This window comes from Notolepis coatsorum (assembly GCF_963971535.1).
Source record: "Notolepis coatsorum genome assembly, chromosome: 15".
NCBI classification, from domain to species: Eukaryota; Metazoa; Chordata; class Actinopteri; order Aulopiformes; family Paralepididae; genus Notolepis; species Notolepis coatsorum.
The window spans coordinates 70,477,413-70,505,216 of NC_140179.1; positions in this window are offsets into that span (position 1 = coordinate 70,477,413).

A 27,804-nucleotide genomic window follows, 5' to 3' on the forward strand; every position below is an offset into this window, starting at 1 on the left:
TGTCTTAAAGGGACAGGCACATGTATGACACTCAGTACTGACGTCTACATTCATTGGTGGTTCATATCTCGTAAACTGTTTGTCGTAGACATAGAGGCTTGCGGGTGGCGCCATTGGACTCAGTGGAGATATCCTCTTTCATTGGTCTGTTGACCATGCACCCTATTATTAGGCCGCGCCCCCGTTTTGTATCTTTTGAACCGTTTGTCGTGCGTGAATACCAAACCAAGCCGCATTTCTCGGAAACGCTCTCTGATTGGCCGACGCCTGTTTCTACACTGGTTAAGCTTAGGCACTCTTCGAAGTTGGTTAAGGTTAGAGTTTGTCTTAGAGCGTGACGGAAAGTTCTTTCGACGGTTAAGCTTAGGCACTCTTTCGAAGTTGGTTAAGGTTAGAATTTGTCTTAGAGCATGGCGATACAATGCCAGGTAGTTTGCAGGCTGTTTGACGTGGACATGGGCAAAGACACAGCTCGTCACGGATTGGGCAAACGCGTCAGTGGCCAATCAGAGAGCGTCAGTCAGTGCCAATCAGAGAGCGTCTCTGAGAAATGCGGCTTGGTTTGGTATACACGCGTTAGTCGTAGAGGCTTGCGGGTGACGCCATTAAACTCAGTGGGGATATCCTCTTTCATTGGTCTATGTTGACTTCGCCCCCATTATTAGGCTCCTCCCCCTTTGTGTATCTTTTGAACCGTTTGTCGTAGAGACTTGCGGATTGTGCCATTGTACTCAGTAGGGATATCCTCTTTCATTGGTCTATGTTGACCACGCCCCCATTATTAGGCTACTCCCTCTTTTGTATCTTTTGAACCATTTGTCGTAGAGACTTATGGGTTGTGCCCATGGCCGTAGCCAGCTATGAGGTAACTATTTGTAACTATTCAAAAAGAAAAAATTATTAAAAATAATTTCTTTTTACACTTATTTTTTTTATAGAAATATCACAATATAAATGTACACTTGGGAGTTGAAAATGTCCGGTAATGTGTGATGTTTGGCAAAGGTACCCCTTCCTGCATCGCTACAGCACTACTTGGTCGCTTCTGCCCAGGCAGGGGACATGCAGGTGGCTTTGCTTTGAACTAACGTTACTTGTTCAAAGCATGCACGTGCTTGTGACAGAACAGCAGTGGCTGACAAGCCTGCACAGTGGGCTGTTTGGTCAACGACCGGCCCACTAGCCTGGGACAGCGGCCCATTTGGTACTGACTGACACTGGGCTGGCCCAATAATCACATCTCTTACTAAGCCCCCCCCCCCCCCCACTAGGCTGGGAACAGCGGCCCATTATGCTGGCCCGCCGCCCAATCTCTTAATAAGAAATTGCGAGCGAAAAAAATCTAAAATCTAGAGGTGGATGCTGCAAAATATAATAAAATCACAGACATGTTTGCTGCAGCTTCAACATCGTCACCCACAATAATAGTGCAGGCTGTGCAGCAACAGCCTCAGGTAGCCAGCCAGGCAGAGACACAGGCAGCAGGGCCGAGGAGGGACAGGAAGCAGCAGGAGGAGCCTGAGGTAGTTTGTGTGTGCCATCACTGCCATGGTGATGTCGATAATAATATGAATGATAACGTTATTTGGTCAGCATCGCGTTGTCTAAGCTAAGCCCATGTTACTGTGAGTGACCTAGGTCCAGCACTACTAATGAGATGCTGTCCCCTAGTGGCCGGCGGTAATTTGTGTTTGGGTCAAACTCCCCAAACAAATGTGGTACCATTGACTGGCATTTCATAATCAATATGTCTGTATAGAAGAAATATAAGCAAAATGGGTCTCAGTTTCAGTGGCTAAAAATAAGGAACCATGGTGCTGAGCTGTTTGTGTCAAACATTCTGTGAGAAAACCTTTAGGCAACCCCCCCTGCTATGTTAAACTGCATCAGATAACAGCAGGAACAGTCACTCAACCCCCAATAGCCAACTGCTCAAACACCAGAACAAAGGGACTAAAAAGTCACACCCAACTGTTTAGCAAATTTCAGCAGAGACAGTTGAGCAGATACTGGCTCTGATAAGTAGAAGACAGGAATAAAGATCATTAATCAAAATGAAAAAGCATGATAGTTGATTGGCTTTGATTGGATTGACAACTCTACAAAGAAAACATCTAGATATATAATTGGAATCAAGAATCCTGGTATATTTATCACAGTTAAATTACAAAGGTTTAGTCTGGTAAAATATACGTATCAAGTTATCCATAATCACTGTTTGGTATCAAAATATAAGCAAAAGAGTAAAACTGTGATAATACTGGAAGAGTGTAATTCATATACACTGGAGATATTTTGTAAATGTTTATTGGGATATGCCTCTGTGCAGCATGAGAAAACCAGCCCAAAGGAGGGGGCCATGACAGGAGATCATGGGGCGGACAGCCCCCACGAAGACAGCCGATTGGTACAGCTCCATATTTGAATGTAACAAATGATTGGTTGAGGCCATAGTATATAAACCAGAACGCATTGTTAGAGAGACATGCCAGACAGATACCCGAAACCCCATACGGGTCTGCGCCTCCACCGCCAGATATGCTGTTGCCATTATGTAAGTAGACCATGGAATCACTGATTGTTGTGAGATAGTATAAATGTATCTTAGACCAGGTTTAACTATGTGATGGCAAAGGTATATTCTATTTCATTGACGTAACATGACTATTGTTGTATGTACAGACTTGTGAGAAAGCCACTGTGAATGGGCTCTAATTATGTACACCTCAACAATCATTTGTACAGCATGTTTTAATATGAAATAATCCCTGTATGTAAATGCTATATTCACCTCTTTGAGCCCAGAGGCAATAAATATATGAGTTTGAATTAGAACTCTTGTTGTCTGACTACACGTTTTATTCTCTACTGGCTATTTGGAGTCAGATGAGGACCTTTCCTATCATTCTATCTTTTTTCCCTCCAGTTAGCAACCTGTATGCACTGTGATTAATCTAATGTATTGACTTAAGATACGACACAAACAAGCACACCATTGATTTAATTGCCATATAAATCACACATACAAAGATCTAACTATTACTCCTCTCTGAACACACAATTTAAAAGAAAAAGGTAATCTATTAACTGTGTAAACTTATGCAATATTCATGATTGATATTTGGATACTTGACATCTGTATGAACTGAGTAGTTAGTATCAAATGAAATAAGATGGAACAGCTCCATGCATTAATTGAATAAACAACTATTTGCTCATTACCAGTATGGTATTGTTTAAATTGTACAGCTTTTTGCACATCTTTGTCAGGGAATTCCAACAATTCTGGACCTGAATGTACCAGTTAATTGTAATCATCTCTCTTTCCTTATGTCTAGTCAAGCCAGGTTGTGGAGGAGAGAGACAGGGAAAAACAGGCTATAGACTACTTTGCCCGTCCTGAGCCTACTATGATGCAGGTGTTTTTACATCACCACCCAAAACAAGATTCAGCCAAGAGCGAGTGAGTACACTGGTCGACATGCACTGGTCCACTTGTCCATGGCACTTACTACCCAGCCTTGTAGTGGTTTGGGGGAATAGTACAGTAGGTACACATATTTAAGGACTGCAAGGATGGTGTACTGGTGGGTGGTGTCCGACCGATTATGGTGGGCCGGTCTGGGCCAAAAAAATAAATGGACCTCCCTAATTTCTAAACCCTGGCTACGGCCCTGGACTTGTGCCATTGTACTCAGTAGGGATATCCTCTTTCATTGGTCTAAATTGACCCCTCCCCTTTTTGTATATTTTGAACCGTTTGTCGTAAAGACTCATGAGAGGGGTTGTTGAACTCGGCAAGGAGATCCCCTTTTACTGGTCTATGTTGACCACGCCCAATATGCTTAAGTCTCGCCCCCTTTTTTATCTTTTGAACCGTTTGTCATAGAGACTCGCGAGAGACCCTCTCCCGTTGGCCGGCGGTGCAAAGGCATCACCCACACTTTCACAATTTCCCCCGCGGAATTGTCTAGTTAACTTAATTATCATCATTTTCATCATCATCATTATCATCATCATCATCATCATCATCACCACCTTCATAGTCATCATCATGACCTTCAGCATCACCATCAACATCATCACCATCATCACCTTAATCATCATCATTACCACCCTCCTCTTCATCCTACCTGGCTCCGGGGCGTCTCCACAGCTGTTGACGCTACAGTACTCCCAGCGTGTCTCTGACTCGGTGGTGTAACACCACGGCATCTGCTCGTTGTCTGGGTTACGACAGTAGTTGTTATCTAGACCTCTGACAGACAGACAGAGAGACAGACAGTTGTCAGCGTGGAGTCGTGTGTGTGTTCATACTTGCAGGGTAAGTTGCCAGGTGTGTGGTTTTGTGTGTGTGTATATGTGGTTGTGTGTGTGTGTATATGGGGTTGTGTGTGTGGTTGTGTGTTCTTACTTGCAGGGGTAGTTGTTGGGGTGTGTGGTTGTGTGTTCTTACTTGCAGGGGTAGTTGTTGGGTTGTGTGGTTGTGTGTGTGGTTGTGTGTTCTTACTTACAGGGGTAGTTTTTGGGGGGTGTGGTTGTGTGTTCTTACTTACAGGGGTAGTTGTCGGGTGTGTGTGTGGTTGTGTGTCCTTACTTACAGGGGTAGTTGTCGGGTGTGTGTGTGTGGTTGTGTGTCCTTACTTACAGGGGTAGTTGTCGGGTGTGTGTGTGGTTGTGTGTTCTTACTTACAGGGGTAGTTTTTGGGGGGTGTGGTTGTGTGTTCTTACTTACAGGGGTAGTTTTTGGGGTGTGTGGTTGTGTGTTCTTACTTGCAGGGGTAGTTGTTGGGGTGTGTTGGTGGTTGTGTGTTCTTACTTGCAGGGGTAGTTGTCGGTGTGTGTGTGGTTGTGTGTTCTTACTTGCAGGGGTAGTTGTCGGGTGTGTTTGTGGTTGTGTGTTCTTACTTACAGGCAGGGGTGTAAAAAGTACCCAGAAATTATACTTAAGTGAAAGTATGGGTACTGTCTCAAAATCTGACTCAAGTAAAAGTCAAAGTATCTGGCTAAAAACACACTTGAGTAAAAGTAAAAAAGTCCTACTTTTAAATGTACTTAAGTACTCAAAAGTAAAAGTACTTTTTTTTAAAGGGATAGACCAGGGGTCTCAAACTCATTCCATCGTGGGCCAAGTTTTCATTTTAACTACACATTGCACCGGGTGAGTTAGGTGAAGAGGTGAGCCAATTAGTGAAATCATCAGCTGGTGTTTAGGCAAGGCTGGAATGAAACCAAGCATACACTCTGCCCACAATGGAATGTGTTCTGCGATAGACAATGCTGAAATGAAAGAACAGAGGACACTTTTTTTGCATACAAATTATTTAATGCACTTCTCCATTGAAGGTAAACTGACATGGACGGCATTCACATCACAGCATGAATAATATCACAATATTAAAGACCGAATACTGTAGTATCCTGAATAATATGACAATATTAAAAACAGAATAATGGTGTATCCTGAATAATATCACAATATTAACCACAGCATACTGGAGTACCCTGAACAATATCACAATATTAAAGACAAAATACTGGAGTACCCTGAATAATATCACAATATTAAAGACAGAATACTGAGTACCCTGAATAATATCACAATATTAACCACAGCATAATGCCGATCTGACTATCTATTCTTCTGATAGCAGGTGTTTAATCAAAGATCCCCACTTTCTAGTGTTGCACAAGGACCAATCAGCATGGGTATGGGCAGGTTCATTTTCCATTGATGGGGATTTGATTGGCTGATTAATAACGTTAACGTTAGTTCGGCCAGATAAACAATTCAAATATACTAATAAAAATTGTTGGACCTGTGATATTTGTACTTTGTAGGTCTGCATTTTAAATGTAAGGAGTAAAAAGTATGTTTTTTTTCTCTGAAATGTAATGGAGTAAAAGTACAAAGTATACAAACCTAATAATACTTGAGAAAAGTACAAATCCCCCAAAACAGTACTTAAGTATTGTAACGAAGTACAATTACTCAAGTACTTTACACCCCTGCTTACAGGGGTAGTGTTTGGGGTGTGTGGTTGTGTGTCCTTACTTACAGGGGTAGTGTTTGGGGTGTGTGGTTGTGTGTTCTTACTTACAGGGGTAGTTGTCGGGGTGTGTGGTTGTGTGTTCTTACTTGCAGGGGTAGTGTTTGGGGGGTGTGGTTGTGTGTGTTCTTTTCATTTCATTTCAAACCTTTATTTAAACTCGAAAGGCAACTTAGGTTTCCCTCATTTACAGTCAGGTCAAGTGTATATATAAAATCACACAGCATATAAAATCATAACAATAAGACAACAAGGCAAGGCAAAAAGTAAGGATAATAAATACATTTAAAGATGCAGACTTGGAAGTAGATTTTGATTGGGCTGAAGTCTGGGCAAACGTTCAGCTATCGTCACGTAACCAGGATCATCAACAGATTAATCTTGATTTTATTCATAGGACTTACCTAACTCCTATTCGACTGAACCGTATGGGGTTTAAACAAGACTCTCGATGTTCCTTATGTACAAACGGTGATAGTGGTACATTTATGCATATGTATTGGGAATGCCCGCCTGTTAAGATATTTTGGGAAGAAATAACCACACTATTATCAGGATTTTTGTTTTTGACAATACCTGTAATGCCTTCTGTATTGTTGCTGAATGATGTCTCTCAGTTATCACACTCTGTACTTATAAAAATAATCTTGTCCGGTCTTACGGCTGCCAAAAAGCTAATAGCATCACGCTGGATTCAACCTGATAAAATGTGTCGGAGGGTATGGATTCTTACCTATCTTGATGTGATTTACCTAGAGATATCTACCGCACAAATTCTAGGTGTTAATGAAGCCAGCATAGCAATCTGGTTAGAAGTGGTGGAGAGGATAAAGCATTATATGAACTTTTAATCCTTGGTATCAAGCGGAATAATGGATGTATTCAAGGGGGGTCCGGTGGGGGGGGGGGGGGTCTTGGAGAACGAGCAAGAGCATTTATGTGTAGTATTGTATTGTGATTAATCTGTGTATATCTTTAATCTTTAATCTACATCTATTTTAATTTTAAAAACCGGGCTGTCATGATTGTTAGTATTATGTCGGTAATAGCCCTGTGATTTATAGTGGATTTCTACTGTAAATGTTTGTATGTCATGTCAAAAAAAAAAAAAAAAAAAATGTGTTCATGAAAGATGCATTGACAAAGTAGAGAACTGTTGGGAGTTATTTCCATGGGCTACTGTAGGGGCATCATAGCAAAATGCAGATTTACCCTGTTCTGAGCAAACTGGAGGGACCTTAAGGACCAGCCAGTCACTAGAACGGGTTCCATAGGTTCCAAAATTCCATTTCAATAAGGATGTTGTATAAGGAGGTAGCTTACAATAAAAGCCTTACAAATGAACAAATACCAAGTTTCAAGTTTCAAGTTTCTTTATTGTTTGTCATACAGAAATACAGAATACTTTGCATGAAATGTTTCTTTCTGTTGCTCCTGAGATTGTGCTAGATAATCACAAGATAGTATAAATAAGTATAATAAGTATAAAATAGAAAGTCAAGTCAAGTAAAAACAGTGTAAACAACAATTGTTCAGTATACCTCTATATACTGTATGTACGTCTGGTACAAGAATGGCGAGGTATAGCCTAGCTTGTGGTGCCACCTTGTGGTGGTGAGGTGCAATAGGAATAAGGAATAAGATATGTGCAATTCCCTTATCAATATAAATATAAAGTGTAAAAGTGTACAGTGTGGTAAAGTGGGTGCTACAGTGTTACAGTGCTACAGTTGTTTATTTAAAGTGAGTGTGTGTGTGCTGTGGGTGTGTTGATGGCCTGTTATTGTTCATTGTTAATTGAGCATCCTGAATGAAGAAATGACTTTATTTGACAATATAAAAAATAAACATGTGACAGAAGAGCACAGTCAGGATATACTGCCAAGGATGAAACACAAAAAAGCTCAGAGCTTATTTCCATTGTGGTCCTTGTAGGGGGGTGGGGTAGTGTGATGCATCATACAAAACGTGACATCACAATACATCACATATACCATTTAACATTTATATACATAACAGACTCATACAACATGCAAGGGTGCCTTAAGCTAAGTGTCTAGGTCAAGTATAGTCCCTTTTGAGCCATGTCTTCAGGCTGGACTTGAATCTAACGGCATTGTCTACGATTTTCAGGTCACTGGGCAGACTGTTCCAATAGATAGCTGCTGAATACAGAAATGACTCCTTCCCCATACAGCTCCTGAATCTGACTGGCACAAAATCAGTTGAGCTGCGCCTAGTTTGGTATGCATGGGTGTCTCTGATTCGGTTGAAGTAGTTGTTAAAGTACACTGGCACTACCCCGTGCACTATTCTGTGAACTAGGCACATCCCTATCTGGTTTACTCTGTCTTCCACCTTAAGCCATCTCATGATCTCAAAGTGAGATGGGTCAAGGTGGGTTCGGGCAGGTAGCCTAAGTATTACCCTGATTAGCTTGTTTTGTGATGTCTGTAGTTTTATTTTCTGACTTTTGGGGGCACTGTTGTACCTGATGGCCTGGGGATAGAAGATCCTTCTGAGTCTCTCGCTTGCCTGACCGCAGCAGTTCAAAGAGGCAGTTGTTTGGGTGGCTGGAGTCTTTGATTATTCTCTTGGCCTTGCCCATACACCGCTTGTTGTAAATGCCTTGTAGAGTGGGAAGCCCCCCTCCAATTGTGTGTTCGGCTGAATGGGCCACTCTCTGTAGTCTGCTGCGGTCTTGTGCAGTGCTATTCCCAAACCAGGAGGTGATATTGCCAGTCAGGATGCTCTCTATTGTGCATGAGTAGAAGTTATTGAGGATCTTCTGACTCACGTTGAACTCCCTTAAACGCCTAAGGAAGTAGAGGCGTTGTCGTGCCTTCTTGATAACACTGTCAATGTGTGTGGTTTATGTCAAGTCCTCGGATATGTTGGCTCTGAGGTACTTAAAACTGTTCACTCTCTCAACCGGTGCCCCGTCGATGCTGAGGGGGCTGTAGTCCCTGACCCCCGACCTCCTAAAGTCCACAATCATCTCCTTTGTTTTGCTGACATTCAGGGAGAGGCTGTTCTTTTGACATCATCCCGCTAGAACCTTGTCCTCCTTGTGGGGCGGCGTGGCTCAGGGGTAGAGCGGGGCGTCCAATGATCGAAGGGTTGGTGGTTCGAATCCCGCTCAAGCCCATGTCCATCCCATTGCCGTTGTGTCCTTGGGCAAGACACTTAACCTACTTGCCTCGTATGAATGTGTATGCATGTGAATGAATGTTGGTGGTGGTCGGAGGGGCCGTAGGCGTTGATTATTCGCCACGCTTCCGTGAGTCTGCCTCAGGGCAGCTCTGGCTGCAATTGTAGCTTACCACCACCGGTATGACTGTGTATGAACGAATAATGGACTCTGTGAAGCGCTCTGAGTCAGAGCAACAGTCAGTCAGAGAAGAGCGCTATATAAATCCAATCCATTATTATTATCAGGTAGGCCCTCTCGTCGTTTGCAGAGATCAGGCCTACACTACTGTGTCGTCAGCAAATTTGATGATTTTGTTGTTGTTCCGCTGTGCCACACAGTCATGTGTGTACAGGGAATAGAGGAGAGGACTCGGAACACAGCCCTGGGGGGCCCCTATGTTGAGAGTGATGTATGAGGAGGTGCAGTTGCCTGCTCTCACCACCTGGGGTCTGCCCGTCAGTAAGTCCAAGACCCACTGGCAGAGGTCATAGTTCAAGCCCAGGTCCCTGAGCTTGGCTATGAGTTTGGAGGGGACTATGGTATTGAATGCTGAGCTGTAGTCGATGAACAGCATTCTCACATAGTTCCCCTGCCTCTTGTCCAGGTGTGATGCTGCTTGTCCAGTGTTTGTTACGCCTCTACGTCAGAGAGGGCCAACCAACCTTCTCATAAAGGACATAGTGATTAGTGTCGTATCTATCATTAGTGATGAATCTGAGGGCAGAGTACAGTAATAGTGATCTTACTTGCAGAGGTAGTTGTCGGGGGGGGGGGGGTGTAACGTCCCACCAGTCCATGGACTGTTCTCCCCTGCTCTTCTCTCTCTTGTTCTTCATGTTCCCCTGTTAGTCTAGTGTTAATCTTCTTGTCTTGTATTAGGTTACTGTTTAGTCTTAGGGCGGGATCCACAAAGAATGGATTGCACGCTTGAGACGGCCGCTGCTGCAGATCGCTCTACCCGGTTTGTACTTTTTGTCAAGTTGTACGTCTTTATTGTACATATTATTTTTACCTGGACACTAGTTCTTATTTATTTAAGTCGTGCCCATCTAAACATGCAGTTTAGAATCGTTTTAGAAGAGTTTTTGTCCATCTGGCTGATGGGGGAATTACTTTTTCAACTCTCGAGCGGACAACAGCTGACCGGAGCGTCCTTTGTTTACACGAGAGATCAGCTGCTGTCGCTATGCAACCAGCCGGCGCGCTACAGCCAGCTAACCAACCCGGAGTTATCAAACATATTCCCGGAGGAGATACTAAGGACAAACGGTGGCTTTCGGGGATGTCGAGGAAGAGGGCGACGTGCGAGACAGAAGAGGGCTGAAGCATGGAGGGAGAGGAGGAGATTTAAACCATATCTCCCGTCCATTGTTATTGGCAATGTCAGGTCTCTGGCAAATAAGATGGATGAGCTGGCCGTGCTTGCCGGCAGTCAAAAGGAATACCGTGGGTGTAGCATTATGTGTTTCTCTGAGACATGGTTGCACACAGATATTCCCGATAGCAATGTCTCTATAGACGGGTTTCAGATTGTGCGCTCTGATCGCAACCGCGGGAGCGGCAAGCGAAAAGGAGGGAGGCTTGCTTTATTTATTAATAAGAGATGGTGTAACCCCAGCCATATTACGATCAAAGAGCGACACTGTGACCCGGATATAGAGATGTTAGCTGTAGGACTCAGACCATATTATTTGCCAAGAGAAATCCCCCACGTTATCATGATGGCCGTTTACATCCCCCCCTCGGCAAACCCAACGGCCCAGTGTGACGTCATCCACGGCGCTATTGCACGTCTCCAGACAAAACACCCGAAGGCTCTAATACTCATCTCAGGGGATTTTAACCATGTAAAACTGGACAAATCACTACCAAACTTCCAACAATACGTCAGCTGCCACACCAGGGAGAACAGGACCCTGGACCTGCTTTATGCCAACATCAAGGAGGCATACAGCTCCTCACCACTACCACAGCTGGGCCGGTCGGACCACAACCTGGTTCACATCAACCCCTGTTATGTGCCTCTGGTCAGAAGACAGCCTGCGACCAAAATAACTGTAAGAAGGTGGTCGGAGGAGGCTCAAGAGGCACTACAGGGCTGCTTTGAGGTCACAGACTGGCAGGCACTCTGTGAGCCCCACGGAGAGGACATTGATGGGCTCACAGAGTGCATCACAGACTACATCAACTTTTGTGTGGACTCTGTTACCTGCTACCCTAACAACAAGCCATGGGTCACTAAGGACATCAAAGCCCTACTGAACGAGAAGAAGAGAGCTTTCAACGCAGGTAACAGGGAGGAGGTCAAAAGAGTTCAGGGGCTTCTGAGAATCAACCTCAGAGAGGGCAAAGACAAATACAGGAGGAAGTTGGAAGGCCAGCTGGAGAACAATAACATCAAACAAGTGTGGACTGGAATGCAGACCATAACCGGCATTAAACCGGCGGGGGGAAGGGGAGTGGATGGAGATGTGGACCGGGCTAATGAGCTAAACCTGTTTTACAATAGGTTTGATACAGCGGCCCCGGCCAGTCTGGCCCCCCTCCCCCCCGACACTACTCCAGTTGCCCTGCCCACCCCCACACCTCTCAGCCCTTCAACTTGAGCAACCCCCTCCCTCCCCCCAACTGCCCACGCCCCCTCATCTCTGGTGCAGTCTGTCTGCCCCCGCGGCTTGAAGACCCGCTCCTCCCCCCAACACCTGAGACCCCCACGGTGTGGCTCTCTGCAGACCAGGTGAGTACACAGCTGAGGAAGTTACACGCAGGCAAGGCTGCAGGTCCTGATGGGGTGAGCCCAAAGGTACTCAAAACCTGTGCCTCTCAGCTGTGTGATGTGCTCCAGCTCATATTCAATATGAGCCTGAGGCTGCAGAGAGTCCCGACACTGTGGAAAACCTCCTGTGTGGTCCCTGTCTCCAAGTGCCCGCGTCCCAGCACGTCCAAGGACTACAGGCCGGTGGCTCTAACCTCTCACATAATGAAGACCATGGAGAGGTTAGTCCTGGAGAGACTCCACCCGGTAACCAAACCCCACCTAGACCCACTCCAGTTCACCTACCAGCCCTGACTGGGGGTAGAAGATGCTGTCATCTACCTGCTGAACCGAGCCTACACTCAACCAGACAAGCCGGGGAGCACTGTGAGAGTCATGTTCTTTGACTTCTCCAGTGCTTTTGATACCATAAGGCCTGGGCTGTGGGGTGAGAAGTTGGAGGCGATGCAGGTAGAGGCCCCCCTGGTGTCCTGGGTTGTGAACTATCTGACGGGCAGACCACAGTACGTGCGCCTACGGAGCTGTGTGTCAGACAGACTGGTCAGCAACACCGGGGCCCCGCAGGGGACAGTCCTCTCTCCCTTCCTCTTCACTGTCTACACCAACGACTTCCACTATCGGTCAGAGTCCTGCCACCTTCAGAAGTTTTCTGATGACTCTGCGATAGTGGGATGTATAAAGGACGGTGACGAGAGGGAATACCAGGAACTGGTAGCTGACTTCGTCACATGGTGCGATAAAAACCAACTGCAGCTAAATGTGGCGAAGACCAAGGAACTGGTTGTGGAGCTGGGGAGGAGGAGGAGTGCACCTGTGACCCCCGTTTCCATCAGGGGAGTTGATGTGGACATGGTTGAGGTGTACAAATATCTCGGTGTGCACATCGACAACAAACTGAACGGGTAAAAACACGCAGAGGCACTGTACAAGAAGGGCCAGAGCCGACTCTACTTCCTCAGAAGGCTGAGATCCTTCAATGTCTGTACAAGGATGTTGAGGATGTTCTATGAGTCGGTGGTGGCGGGCGCCTTCTTGTATGCTGTGACCTGCTGGGGCAGCGGACTGAGAGCAGTGGACACAACCAGGCTGGATAAGCTGGTCAGGAAGGCCAGCAGCGTGGTTGGGGTGGAGCTGGACTCTCTAGCGAGGGTGGCGGAGAGGAGGAGCCTTGCTAAGCTCCAGGCCATCAGGGAAAACCCCTCCCACCCACTATACACAGACTTGGCTGACAGGAGGAGCATGTTCAGTGCTAGGCTCACACTACTCAAATGCAGCACTGAACGGCACAGGAAGTCCTTCATTCCAACAGCCATCAGACTAGCCATCAACTTCTCCATAGAGTTCCTCAACCTCTTCAAATCATATCTTTCATTCCGTTCCCAACTTGTCAAAATAGAAAATCATAAATCTACTGCCATCTGTATGTCAACTGGTGTCCCGCAGGGCTCTGTCTTGGGTCCAATCCTGTTCAGTATGTACATTAACGATTTGCCTTCTGTGTGTGGCCAATGTGATGTACTGATGTATGCTGATGATACAGTGATCTTTACACACGGTAAAACCACAGAAGAGCTTGCAACAAAATTGTCTAATGTCATGGTGAATGTCACATCCTGGCTTAAGAACAGCTGTTTACAATTGAATGTCTCTAAGACTGTCTGTATGTTCTTCTCCAAGGGCCACAGAGAAGTTGCAGATCAGGATATCTTCATCTCCGGTCAGAAATTACAGGTAGTATCAGAATATAAGTATTTAGGATTACACATAGACCCAAACCTTAGCTTCAAAAATCACATACAAAAAGTCTGCAATAAGGTAAAGTTCAGCCTATCAAACTTCCGGTACATAAGAAACTTCCTTTCAACCGAGGCAGCAAAGCTATATTTTCATTCAATGGTTCTTTCCCACATCACATACTGTTTGATAACCTGCTCCAATTCACATTCCACCATTCTGAAACCACTTAAATCACTTTACAAACAAGCAATAACAATTCTAGACAAGAAACCATTTAGGTACCATCATTGTCACATTCTAAAAAAATATAATCTACTCAGTTGGGAAAACCTGACCCTATATCAAAACGTCAGTCTAGTTTTTAAAATTTTATTTTTACCTTTATTTTACCAGGTAGTCACTTGAGATCAAAGATCAAAATAAAGTGTGGATTGGCTCCTCCTCCTTTGTCCGGTTTCATCAACCTCAAGTCTGCCTCAACCAGGAACACTAGAAGTGCGGCAAGGGGGGACTGTACAATCCCTTTAAAAAAAGTGTATTTGGCCAGGCCGTCTTCTCATACAGAGCATCCCACCAATGGAACTCAATTCCTCAAACAATTAGAGTGTCCACATCATACCAAAGTGCAGGGTTAGGGAATGGATCATTGAAAACCAGAACTGTCAACACTGAGGTGTCTGTGTGTGTATGTGTGTGTGTGGATATGGTGCGTCTGTCTATGTCTGGGTATCTTAATATGTCATGATGTGCTCTGTCCTTGTGTCCATGACTGTATTGTGACCTGTATCCCTACTATGTCTATGTGCTTTTGTTGTGTTTTTATTCTAATGTTATTTATCTTGATTTTATTCTGTTTTTATTGCTAACCCTTTTTTTACACAGGATTTTAGCCTGTACCTTCTGGCAGGGGGACTGCCAATGGAAATTAGCCTTTTGGCTAAAATTGGGTGCATTTACATTTGTAAAATGTTTTATTAATGTACACTGTCCCCCTTGAACAAATAAAGTAAACCTAACCTAAACCATACAATGCATCACTGTGCCTCACTGCATCACTGAGCACAGAGAGGCAGCTCCATAGTGGCAGGAGGCCGTGACTAGCCAGGGCCTCCAGGCTCCACAACAGGGGGCAGCGACTGCTGCCAGACATTGACCTAGCACTAATAGCAACCCAAGGAGGACAATAACACTACCTTAGGAATACTGCACCTTATGTGGATACTGTGATACTGTGAATAATGTATATTTCAGTTAGTTAGATAGTTAATTATATTGACCAATATGTTTACACTGCTTGTGTTGTTTTTACTACCTGTACCCCCCCTTCCCCAATGCTGTTCTGTATCGTTAGTGGCTTAGCTTGGCATCACTACTGCACTATCTCGCGTACGTGCACGCGTACTGAATAAACCACAAATGTACCTCTAATACCAGTATTAGTCTGACCACACCCCTCATCAGCTTACCTTCATAAGCAGGTGTGTGGTCACCTGCTCTCCTCCTTCTCGCTTTCACCACAAGGAAGAAGTGCCTCGGTAGATCCCCACACTTGACACCATGATGGTAGAAATTGGATTAGGAACAGCTTTGGGAAACAAGGATACGTTGACTTCATATCTTTATTTTCTCTCTCACTATTTTCGAGAAAATACGGCGATATTGTCTTCGTACTGGAGTGTCTGGAAGATGATGATCATTCTAAAAACCCTCCACCGGTTTTCGTATGGGGAGCACGCCGCTGCATGCTTCTCAACTGCAGTTCCTTGCTGTGTTTGTTGGGGTGAAACCTGTCAGGCCACAGCTGAACTGTCGGACATGCCGCTGTTGTGAGAAGCGGTGCGTTCCAGGTTGGGTGAGTAGTGTTTGCTGGCGGGCTCCACTTGTCTGTTAGTGCTATGGGGGCTACTTGACAAAGTTTATGGAAACCAGCCCCAGGCTAGGGTCCTTTGTTTAGCCACCTAGGCGACAGAAGACCTTGGTCTGAAGACCATTATAGTTTTAACTAGTGGGCCGCGACCATTGACACTGGTGATCCCTGTGTGTTCTGGACGAGTGGATTCTCTCTGTCACCGTGTTAAGGCCCCGTCTTTCATATCCAAATGAGAGTATTCCTTCACGAGGGGATATGTGCATGTAATGTGCGATAGCGGAAGATTCATGTTCAATGTCAGCTACACAGGCCAGTTGGTACTGTGCTGATCCGTCGGATGTGGTAATGTCACCGTTGTGAAGCGGTGCGGACATCTTGTTTTCTCTTTTCTCTTAAAAAGGGAGGAGAGGTTCAGAACGGCGGCCTGTCTGGGTGAGTGTTATGTCATTGTTTACATGTTCATAGCTTACGGTTAGCCGGTCAGCTGTTAACTGCTGCGTTAGCCTGCTGGATCGCTGCATGGCCTGCTTAAGGCCAACTATTAGTGGCCTGGCGCGGGGTAGCTTAGCTTCTCGCGCGCCGCCGGGAGCTCGCTTCTGATCGCGTGCGTCGTTAGATCGGCGTCTCGAGAGCGGAAGCAATAGCACCCGAACGGTTGGAGCAGCCGTTAGCTTGATGCTATTCTGTTGAACGTGCTTTGATTTGAACATGTTTTACACTCTTGACCACGACGTCATCCTTGACAGGGGATGTTCGTCGACCCTGCCCTGGGCCTGGACGGGGATTGCGTCAACAAAGAGGACTGTAGCGACTGGTTGGAGCGGCGACGCTGCCCGGGTCGAACAACACAGGACGGCTGTGTTCTACGGTGTCTTGTGACTGCACTTCGCTGATCTGCGTTCCGGGTAGGTACGGGGTTGGCCAGACCTCATAACACGTCTTCTGGTTTTACTTTGCTAAATGTATTGTGAATAACGGTGTTTTTTCCCAAAACGTGTGTTGTTGCAATGCATTTGGGATACGTTGCGGGTTGTGTGTGAGCTGTTTTTGTCACTGGCAGTTAGCTTCTCCGTGCAGATCGTGATGTATTGATCTGGTTGTTGTGTGAGAAACATCATGGTGTTTATGTGTACCGTGTACTCACTACTAAGGCAACTAACCTATGAAGCTATGCTTGGTGACAAGTGAGTAAAAGAATGTTCTTTCTCAGACTGTAATGACAATGAACAGTGTGTTCACACATTAACAGGTTTTCCTGTTTTAACTGGCCGTATTGAGGGTAAAATAGGAGGATTGTGTTTTCCCCCCCGGTTCCCTGGGGACTTTATCACCTCCTATCAGACATGTTGTGCATTAATTGTGTCTTTTGTGTGGTAGGGATACGATGTAACTCTTAGCTTGATTGCTGAGGTTGTGCTAAATCTGCTGGAGAAACTTATTTCCTAAAGGGAAATTGGTTTGGTTGCTGTCATGTGTGCTTAGCAAGGCCTGTGGTCGATACTAATCAAGAATGATGTATTCTCTCATTGTGAAAAAAAACGGCGTTCCTCTGTTGAGTGTTTTGCCATTTTTTGTAGGTGATGATGGGTTGTGTGTGTCATGTGACCTACAACTGGGTTGTACTGGCCACAGAAGCACATGTGTATGTTGGACCGGGGTTCTTAGAGCCCTCTCTATTCTGTGTTTTTCCTTAGTAAAAATCAGATAGCAGGTTAGCTCATGCGCTGTGTGGAGCTGTGAAACGCTTCATAGAGCTGACTATGACTGTGTCATATTCTCTTTTTGTCGTTACGTCGTATCATGGGTGTGGGGTCGTAAAGGGGTGAACTGGTAACCTTTCCTCTCCCCATTGTTCTGTCGGTCAGGGGTACACCCCCTGTCCTTCAAGGTTCCCGTCACGTGGCGGTTCGGCACGTTACGGGGGGGGGGGGGGGGGGGAGTTCCTGGTCCCACGGCCTGGTATATTGGGCGTGTGCACCGCAGGAATTCCCCCGCCATAGAGTACGTCACCGTGCGCGTCTCTGTTGGTAGGACTTCCGTGTGCTGTTCAGGTCCATGTGATGGATCTGTTTTCAGGGGGGGTGGTCAGGGCTCCTCCTCACCAAGCGCCTATTCAGGCCTTCTGTGAGTTCGGACTCCTTCTTCCATGTGAGGAAGCCTCCATCAGAGTACAGAGCCTTCCTCCTCAGATTGTCAAAGTGAGTGGACCCTCTAGAAGGGTCCTTTTCTATTGTATGTATATTCGATTCAATTCGTTTATTGAGTGTGTATGGGTTCGGTGCCTCTTCCCCGGAGGCCCTAAAACCAGTTTTTTACATGGCTCAAGGTGCAATATATTCTTTTCAATAATACTGGTATTAGAGGTACATTTGTGGTTTATTCAGTACGCGTGCACGTACGCGAGATAGTGCAGTAGTGATGCCAAGCATCGCCCCTAACTAACAGAACTTGGTTATAGTCATAACCTAACGCTATGATGCCTCTCAGTATATTTTTACTGTACTTATTTTTACTGTACTTATTTACTGTATATTTTATTCCATTTTTATTCTATTTTACTCTACTCTTATCCTAGGCAACTCGATTTGATTTGTTTTATTATTCTAATTTGTGACCTGTCCTGTCTGAATGTTTAAATGTTGAGCGATTTGCAGTGTAAAATTTCCCACGGGATAATAAAAGTATTTCTATTCTATTCTATTCTATTCTAATTGTACCCTTACTTACAATGCGCAGTGATTGATTGATTGAAAATTGTATTAACAGATTGCAGAATGGGTACAATACAGTACGGCTCAATACACACAATTGTTAAGGGGATGTAGACCAGAGAAATACTTTTGTCTTGTTTACATCAGGGTCCCCCATTTTCAATTCATAATGAAATATTGTAGTTACTGTCTGTTATTAGGTTATCCGTTTAGTGTCTGTAGTCTGCTTGTTTTGTCCCAGTGTCTGGTGTTTGTCTTGTCGTCCATAGTTGTAGTTCCTTGTGTTGTTTCTTGTAGTTCTTTGTCAATCTGTTTCGCCTCCCAGGTGTCTCCAGTTGTAATCATCCCAGGTGTTTCTCGTTTGTCATTTGTTCCTGTGTATTTGAGTATTTCTGTTAACACTGTCAATGTTGCACTGTTCATGTTTCATGTTCCATGTTTCAAGTAAGTGTTCCCCTGTGTTAGATGTTAGCATTTAGAGTTAATTATTTAGTTTCTCCTTTCCCCTCTTCCAGTGGTTACTGAGAGGTTTTGTTTTGTTATTTTTTGTTCCCTTGTTCTGTTTATTAGTCTTGTTTATTAAAAACCCTTGGTCTTGCTGCCCGCCTCCACTTGTCTGCTATTGGGTCCTATTACACCACCACATTGTGACAGTGTGTTGTTGTGTGTGTTGTTGTGTGTGTGGTTGTGTATGTGTGTGTTCTTACTTGCAGGGTTAGTTGTCGGGGTGTGTTTGTGTGGTTGTGTGTGTATGTTCTTATTTGCAGGGGTAGTTGTCAGGGGTGTGTGTTTGTGTATGTGTGTCCTTACTTGCAGGGGTAGTTGTCGGAGGTGCGGTCGTGTTTGTGGGGGGTCTGGGCCGCCCACCTCTGACAGGCTTTACCAGACGTTGTCACAGCGATGATTCCCCTGTAGGCCCCTCCCTTACCGGTGTAGCAGGTCAGCTCTGGCGCTAGAGGAGAAAAAAGGAGGGATGGAGGAAGGGAGGGATGGAGGAAGGGAGGAAGGGAGGGAGGGATGGATAGATGGTTTAAAGGTTTAGAATGGAGGATTCACTAGATATTCATGAATTATAATTAGTGTGGTTGACCCAGGTCACACCCCACTACTATTATCTATATTCTCAGATTATAGCTAACTCCTATAGCTATAGCTAACTCCTCCCAGAGCTTTCGCACCACATACACGTGTAAGGTATCAAAACGACCGGCTTGGTGCAACTCGAATTGCTATTACTTTTTGGAAAGTTTCACCACAGGGTTCTGGAAGAAAATCAACTTTAAATAGCTCCATAGGAATGAATGGCGGAATGTTCAAAACTAGAGTGCAGAAGCTGAATTTCTTTGTTTTACCATCAACCTTTTGTAAATTGCGACAGTGGTCTAAATTTTGGACGTAGATATAAAAACAACACACCAAACGATGCCACGACTGTGCCCTCGCTCATAAAAGAAAAATAAATTGAATTGGACACTTTTATCTGAACTTATGGCCATTTCTTTGACAGTCATGCTCCACATACACACTAATGGACTCTCCACTCTAGCTGAAATCTGTGATTTTACCGTTCCTGCCCTTGTTTTCCGATCGCCACATGGGCCACAATTGTTGACGGAATTACACAATATTCATGAACTTTCTCAAGTGCTCATATTAAAAGAACTAAGCTTCATCTCTTATCGTTTTGCTTTAATCATCGTGAGAGTGAAGGAAGCGCAGCCTCATTGAAATGCATTGGGGATAGATTTGTCAGTTAGGATTTGAATAAATTAAGGCTTTGAATCAATTAAGGCTTGCAGGCGTGCATGCAACTCAGATGGAGGTGTCAATCAACTCAGTACTGACATGACCTCTCAGGGGATTAACCCTTGATCCTTAGGCCGCGCCCCTTTTTTGTATCTTTTGAACCGTTTGTCGTAGAGACTTGCGGGTCGTGCCATTGTACTCAGTAGGGATATCCTCTTTCATTGTTGACCACGCCCCCATGGTTCGGCTCCTCCCCCTTCAGGGGATTAACTCTTAAAAGTGGGCACCCAATCAGAGTACAGTGAAATGAAGTGGGCACCCAACCAATCAATCAATCAATCAAATGTATTTATATAGCACATTTAAACATGACACTTGTCAACCAAAGTGCTTCACAAAGGATGCTTGGTTCATACACATACAGCTCATTATAGTAATATTCCACAATTATTATATTTGAAAGTAATAATGGCACACAGTCATAAATTCACCAACATGCGCATTTGTTGATACATGCAGGACTCTGTTTGGCGCGGAGCATCCGCGCGGGGGGGGGGGGGGGTGGGAGGGCGAGACAGCAACATCCTGGTGGCTCCCCCCAGCCACAGTAGCTCCGCTGCCATATTTGGCGCGAGCATCCGCGGCAGCATCAGCAGCCCTCTGGGTCGTCCTTGGTGAGTCGTCCGGAATTTGTTTTGACTGGCTGGCAACATTCCTTCCATCCACGTCGATTTAAATTTCATTTTGAGAAGAGTGAATTATAACTCTATTGATTTGTGTTGTGAAGGGCCAGATTAAACCGAATATATATATTTATTTATATATATATATTTAATTGTATTTGTATATTCTCTAATATTCCTTGATATCCCTTGTATATTCCTTGTACAATATGCATTGAATATCCATTCTAGCCTACTGAACATCCCATAATAGTCTCCATTCTACTATTGGTCGAGACCTTGGTGCCAGGCTGCCATACCCCCCAGACCCAGTTCAAACGTACCGCTCAACATGTACGAACAAGTCCTAGTTCCGCGTAGGAATCTGGCTACCGCACCACTAACGGTACTATTTGTTCATAGTGCGTATATATACTGCGCTACTAAAGTAGGACTTCCTTTTCAGTCCAGTTTCTTACCCTCCAATAGAGTCACAGACGTAAAGCCTCCCCGCGACGCCACGTGTGGGAGTAAGGCCAAGTTCGGCCTACCATCGGTATTGAGACATCGTGTATATTAATATTTGAATAGTAATATTTGGCACTATATCGTCGAGTTGGACGTAGTCTATTAAGCTAATAATAGTCTGTTAATATATAGTGCTTCGTGCGGTGAGAATACTACCGTAGTCAGTACCCCATCGTTTCGGGCAGAGAACTGGCTGCTTATCCAGGATGGTCGACCCCATGTGAGACTGCATCCGAGGAGCCCCAGAGCCGACGAGCGAGTGGACCTGCATACCGGATTATTCTACCGACGACAGCCCGCCTTCCCAGGCACGGATTATGCTTTGTGTACAGTGATTATTCCATGGATGAAGACCCCCGACACTGCCGTGTGTTGGAACCCCCCCCCCTGGAGAGGACGCAAGGTGAGGAGACGCTCTGCAAGACGAGGTCGCTTCACGTCTCTCCCCCGTGGACCGGAGAGAGCCGGCTCACAGAGAGTCCACCTGCTTTCATCTGTGGTCCAAGGATCGCTGGCGCACCGAGCTGCACAACTGTGGGTTCACCCAGGATACCCTTGGCCGGACGAGGCAGCCAGACTCTACCCCCCCCCCCTCCTACTCCTGTTGTCTTACAAGCGACCGGATTAACCCCCCTAGTGTATCCAGTCTTATAATCATTAAAGTATCATTGCTGTTATTCCTTAACTATTCCAGGTCGTATATTTACCGCCTGCGCCACCAGAGATTGGACATTCTCTATTGATATACCAACGAATACTCTTTGCCATAAAAGTGCATACTATTTCAATTCATAAATGTAATTAAGTGATTAAGTGCTTGCTCTACACACCATTGCTGTGTAGTAATAAACGCATACTTCGACTTCGTACATTTGTGTTGGATCCGTTTCATCTACGTGAGAGTGTTTATCATAATATATTTATGCCGAGTACTGGGTGGCCGAATATTAAGTACAAAGGTAGTGGTAGTAAGTATCATATCTAGTAATACAGTCAGGGAATTGTACCCCTCAGTTACAATTTGAGTGGAGTGAGTTTTAACAACTCCGTCCAAATGACTGAATGTGTTAGTCCAAGTGTCTTAGTCAGTTCATTTTGGTAGGTCCTGTGCGTGGTAAACAGATCCAAAATCTTCTTATTGCAATCCAAAAGCTTCGATAATCCAAATGTCCACGTCTTCAAGTTGGTAGCCCGATTGAAATGTCCCAAGAGGCAGAGAGGGTTAGCCTTATTCTGCTTTCTTGATGAAAATATGCGATCCCCTGATTAGATCCATTTAGAGTTGATTTGAGTATAGTCCGACAAACGGCACGAAGCACAGAGCACAGATAGCGGAGAGCGAGAGGAGGATGCGACTGCACCCTAGGAGAGGGAGGATACAACATGAGTACAGAGTGCATTGAAATTAAGTGGGCACCCAACCAGAGTACAGAGTACAGTGAAATGAAGTGGGAACCCAATCAGAGTACAGAGTACAGTGAAATGAAGTGGGCACCCAACCAGAGTACATATAAATGAAGTGGGCACCCAACCAGAGTACATATAAATGAAGTGGGCACCCAACCAGAATACAGTGAGTTAAAGTGGGCACCCAACCAAAGTACAGTGGAATGAAGTGGGCACCCAACCAGAATACAGTGAGTTGAATTGTGCACCCAACCAAAGTACAGTGAAATGCAGTGGGCACCCAACCAGAGTACAGAGTACAGTGAAATGCAGTGGGCACCCAACCAGAGTACTGAGTACAGTGAAATGAAGTGGGCACCCAACCAGAGTAAAGAGTACAGTGCAATGAAGTGGGCACCCAACCAGAGTACATATAAATGAAGTGGGCACCCAATCAGAGTACATATAAATGAAGTGGGCACCCAAACAGAGTACAGTGGAATTAAGTGGGCACCCAACCAGAATACAGTGAGTTGAAGTGGGCACCCAACCAAAGTTCAGTGAAATGCAGTGGGCACCCAACCAGAGTACAAAGTACAGTGAAATGCAGCGGGCACCCAACCAGAGTACAGAGTACAGTGAAATGAAGTGGGCACCCAACCAGAGTACAGATTACAGTGAAATGAAGTGGGCACCCAACCAGAATACAGTGAGTTGAAGTGGGCACCCAACCAGAGTACAGTGAAATGAAGTGGGCACCCAACCAGAGTACAGTGAAATGCAGTGGTCACCCAACCAGAGTACAGGGTACAGTGAAATGAAGTGGGCACCCAACCAGAGTACAGTGAAATGAAGTCACATAACCAGAGTACAGAGTACAGTGAAATGAAGTGGGCACCCAACCAGAGTACAGTGAAATGAAGTCACATAACCAGAGTACAGAGTACAGTGAAATGAAGTGGGCACCCAACCAGAGTGCAAAGGAGCAGTGAAATGCAGTATACAGTAAACATGTGAATGCATGGTGTATGACAAAGCTACAAAGTAAATATGCTAAGCTAATGTATGTACAGTATTATTATATACAGTGGTACACGTATGAATATACTATGATAATAAACCAGTCTAATAAGAGTAGGTATGGAATATATACAGATATAGATATGTGTATATACAGTGTGTACAGTGGTATTAGTGTGGGTGACCTCCCACACTCTTGTAATCCTTATAATTAGTGTGGGTGACTAGCAACCACATATAACACCCTAGCAACCACATAGAAACACCCTAGCAACCACCTAGAAACACCCTAGCAACCAGCTATAACACCCTAGCAACCACCTAGAAACACCCTAGCAACCACCTAGAAACACCCTAGCAACCACCTAGAACCACCCTAGCAACCACCTAGAAACACCCTAGCAACCAGCTATAACACCCTAGCAACCAGCTATAACACCCTAGCAACCACCTAGAAACACCATAGCAACCACCTAGAAACACCCTAGCAACCAGCTATAACACCCTAGCAACCAGATATAACACCCTAGCAACTAGCTAGAACCATCCTAGCAACCAGCTATTACACCCTAGCAACCAGCTATAACACCCTAGCAACCACCTATAACACCCTAGCGACCACATATAATACCCTAGCAACCAGCTATAACACCCTAGCAACCACATATAACACCCTAGCAACCAGCTATAACACCCTAGCAACCACATATAACACCCTAGCAACCAGCTAGAAACACCCTAACAACCAGCTATAACACCCTAGCAACCACATATAACACCCTAGCAACCAGCTAGAAACACCCTAAAACCAGCTATAACACCCTAGCAACCACCTATAACACCCTAGCAACTACATATAACACCCTAGCTACCAGCTATAACACCCTAGAAACCACATATAACACCCTAAGCAACCAGCTAGAAACACCCTAGCAACCACATATAACACCCTAGCAACCAGCTATAACACCCTAGAAACCACATATAACACCCTAAGCAACCAACTAGAAACACCCTAGCAACCAGCTATAACACCCTAGCAACCAGCTATAACACCCTAGCAACCAGCTATAACACCCTAGAAACCACATATAACACCCTAGCAACCAGCTATAACACCCTAGCAACCAGCTATAACACCCTAGAAACCACATATAACACCCTAGCAACCAGCTATAACACCCTAGCAACCAGCTATAACACCCTAGAAACCACATATAACACCCTAGCAACCAGCTATAACACCCTAGAAACCACATATAACACCCTAGCAACCAGCTAGAAACACCCTAGCAACCAGCTATAACACCCTAGCAACCACCTATAACACCCTAGCAACCAGCTATAACACCCTAGCAACCAGCTATAACACCCTAGCAACCACATATAACACCCTAGCAACCAGCTATAACACCCTAGCAGCCACATATAACACCCTAGCAACCACCTAGAAACACCCTAGCAGCCACATATAACACCCTAGCAACCAGCTATAACACCCTAGCAACCAGCTATAACACCCTAGCAACCAGCTATAACACCCTAGCAACCACATATAACACCCTAGCAACCAGCTATAACACCCTAGCAACCAGCTATAACACCCTAGCAACCAGCTATAACACCCTAGCAACCACATATAACACCCTAGCAACCAGTTAGAAACACCCTAACAACCACATATAACACCCTAGCAGCCACATATAACACCCTAGCAACCAGCTATAACACCCTAGCAACCAGCTATAACACCCTAGCAACCACTTATAACACCCTAGCAACCACCTAGAAACACCCTAGCAGCCACATATAACACCCTAGCAACCACCTAGAAACACCCGAGCAGCCACATATAACACCCTAGCAACCAGCTAAAACACCCTAGCAACCACATATAACACCCTAGCAACCAGCTAGAAACACCCTAACAACCAGCTATAACACCCTAGCAACCACCTATAACACCCTAGCAACCGCCTATAACACCCTAGCAACCACCTAGAAACACCCTAGCAACCAGCTATAACACCCTAGCAACCACCTATAACACCCTAGCAACCACCTAGAAATACCCTAGCAACCACCTATAACACCCTAGCAACCACCTAGAAACACCCTAGCAACCAGCTATAACACCCTAGCAACCACATAGAAACACCCTAGCAACCACCTATAACACCCTAGCAACCACCTAGAAACACCCTAGCAACCAGCTATAACACCCTAGCAACCAGCTATAACACCCTAGCAACCACCTAGAAACACCATAGCAACCACCTAGAAACACCCTAGAAACCAGCTATAACACCCTAGCAACCAGATATAACACCCTAGCAACCAGCTAGAACCACCCTAGCAACCAGCTATTACACCCTAGCAACCAGCTATAACACCCTAGCAACCACCTATAACACCCTAGCAACCACATATAATACCCTAGCAACCAGCTATAACACCCTAGCAACCACATATAATACCCTAGCAACCAGCTATAACACCCTAGCAACCACATATAACACCCTAGCAACCAGCTAGAAACACCCTAACAACCAGCTATAACACCCTAGCAACCACATATAACACCCTAGCAACCAGCTAGAAACACCCTAGCAACCAGCTATAACACCCTAGCAACCACCTATAACACCCTAGCAACTACATATAACACCCTAGCAACCAGTTATAACACCCTAGAAACCACATATAACACCCTAAGCAACCAGCTAGAAACACCCTAGCAACCACATATAACACCCTAGCAACCAGCTAGAACACCCTAGAAACCACATATAACACCCTAAGCAACCAACTATAAACACCCTAGCAACCAGCTATAACACCCTAGCAACCAGCTATAACACCCTAGCAACCAGCTATAACACCCTAGAAACCACATATAACACCCTAGCAACCAGCTATAACACCCTAGAAACCACATATAACACCCTAGCAACCAGCTATAACACCCTAGCAACCAGCTATAACACCCTAGAAACCACATATAACACCCTAACAACCAGCTATAACACCCTAGCAGCCACATATAACACCCTAGCAACCAGCTATAACACCCTAGCAACCAGCTATAACACCCTAGCAACCAGCTATAACACCCTAGCAACCACATATAACACCCTAGCAACCAGTTAGAAACACCCAGCAACCACCTATAACACCCTAGCAGCCACATATAACACCCTAGCAACCAGCTATAACACCCTAGCAACCACTTATAACACCCTAGCAACCAACTAGAAACACCCTAGCAGCCACATATAACACCCTAGCAACCACCTAGAAACACCCTAGCAGCCACATATAACACCCTAGCAACCAGCTATAACACCCTAGCAACCACATATAACACCCTAGCAACCAGCTAGAAACACCCTAACAACCAGCTATAACACCCTAGCAACCACCTATAACACCCTAGCAACCGCCTATAACACCCTAGCAACCACCTAGAAACACCCTAGCAACCAGCTATAACACCCTAGCAACTACCTATAACACCCTAGCAACCGCCTCGAAACACCCTAGCAACCACCTATAACACCCTAGCAACCACCTAGAAACACCCTAGCAACCAGCTATAACACCCTAGCAACCACATAGAAACACCCTAGCAACCACCTATAACACCCTAGCAACCACCTAGAAACACACTAGCAACCAGCTATAACACCCTAGCAACCACCTAGAAACACCCTAGCAACCACCTATAACACCCTAGCAACCACCTATAACACCCTAGCAACCACCTGGAAACACCCTAGCAACCAGCTAGAAACACCCTAGCAACAACATATAACAATCTAGCAACCACCTAGAAACACCCTAGCAACCACCTAGAAACACCCTAGCAACCAGCTATAACACCCTACCATCTAGGTCGTCCTCGGACGGGCCCTCCATCGGTGCTTCCAGTCATCCCGATCCTCCATGCATCTGGCTAGCTCGCCGGTGCTTTCTGCTCCCGCATCTCTCCTGAGTACGTCCACGTAGGTTAGTGTGGGACGTCCTCGTGATCGACAAGTTTGCTGGTTGGCATCTCATGATGTCTCTGGCAGTGACCTGCCAGCCTCATTCTCCTGACTGCCACTTTCTCGCTCACCCTTAGCA